This window comes from Suricata suricatta, chromosome 3 (genome assembly GCF_006229205.1).
Source record: "Suricata suricatta isolate VVHF042 chromosome 3, meerkat_22Aug2017_6uvM2_HiC, whole genome shotgun sequence".
NCBI classification, from domain to species: domain Eukaryota; kingdom Metazoa; phylum Chordata; class Mammalia; order Carnivora; family Herpestidae; genus Suricata; species Suricata suricatta.
In genome coordinates, this window is record NC_043702.1 from 81,252,800 (window position 1) to 81,254,274 (window position 1,475).

Here is a 1,475-nt window from a genome sequence, read left to right on the forward strand (position 1 = left end):
TTGCCTGAGGTTACTTACTGTGGTGCCCATAACAAACACAAAATGAACAATTTATAGTTCCAGTCAAGGCTCATACAGTTATTCTTCAAATGAAGAAAGAATATTAAAAATATTTTAAAAAATAGTGAATTCTTATATAGTGTTACTATATGCCAGGCACTGTTTTAAAGTCTTCATATCTATTAAAGCATTTAATCCTTGTAAAATCCTATGAAGAAGTGACTCTTGCTACCAACATTTAGAGATGAAGAAACTTAACCACAGGTCGTTACTTACCTTGTCTAAGGATGCACACACGGGCAGTATTTTGTCGCCTGAAAATTCAGCATGACAGCCTTGACTCAGCATGTCACCCTTGCAAAGGGGCCATGCTAATCTCTGTATCTATCCAATTTTGGTACATGTGCTGCCAGAGTGAGTACAATAGTTCTGCTTTAGAAGTCTCCATCTCAGATCTCACTGGTTGGTATTTTTCTTGAGTGGGGAAGAATCGTTCAGAGACATGTAAACTATCATGTTATTGAGTAGGTCTCAGGTCAAAGTCTTACAGTGATATTTTCTTGTGTGACAATGTCAAATAACTGAAAACATATGCATGTTATAGAAAAGGATAAAGCTGGCCAGTGTTTCTTAAAACTAGGAATATGTCACTGCAAAAAGAAAATATTTTTATCACTCCTCCTTTTCAATTTAGAAACTTACCGAATTGAACTGAGGAATGAATCTGAAGCAGTTGCTGGTTTGCCCTAAATATTTGTTAATGAAGTCAAATGTAAAACTGACTCTTACTAGGATGGGTTTGACTATCTTTTAAATGAGGGAGGAAATTTGGGGGAAAGAAAAGTCTGTCTTGCTGTCCTATTATGTATCTATCTATCTATCTACCTACCTATCATCTATCTATCTATCTATCTACCTATCATCTATCTATCTATCTATCTATCTATCTATCTACCTAACATCTACCTATTTATATACTCTTCCACACACATTTCTTAAAATATTAGAATTAAATAAAATCTGAGTATAATATAGCATTTGCCAATCTTTGGCATTTTATTTTTGAAGAATAACATTCCAATAATTCTCTAGAGTTGTTTCTTGAGTTTAAAATGTCTGTAATAGCAGAAGGCACATAAACTTCATTTTGTAAGATTTTCTTTCTGTCAAGATGATTTGTTTTGAGAAGCATCTGAGGGTCTATAGGCCACCCACCATTTTAATAACTCTGATTGTTCTGTGTATCATCAAGTCACTTCGTCCAATCTGGACAGTTTCATTTTATATAACTATAAATTTTACTCTCTAACTGTCATTATTATAAATTGATCTCAATAAGAAAATGTTCATCATTGTTAAGGGATGGGGGGAAAAGCTCAACACAGTATATATTCCAAGTTTCCAACGATATAATCACACACTTCTAAGTATACAATTCTATGTATGATTCAAAGTATAGAATTTCTAAATACTAT

The 1,475-nt window shown here is 33.2% G+C and overlaps 1 non-coding gene across 1 annotated transcript; it reads right to left on the reverse strand.

Annotated features, from left to right (window-relative positions):
- Positions 1–317: 317 nt before the first annotated feature.
- LOC115288805 lies at positions 318–422 on the reverse strand. The gene has a single exon (XR_003907199.1). It is a non-coding gene; the product is annotated as a U6 spliceosomal RNA (small nuclear RNA).
- Between the last annotated feature and the right edge of the window lie 1,053 nt (positions 423–1,475).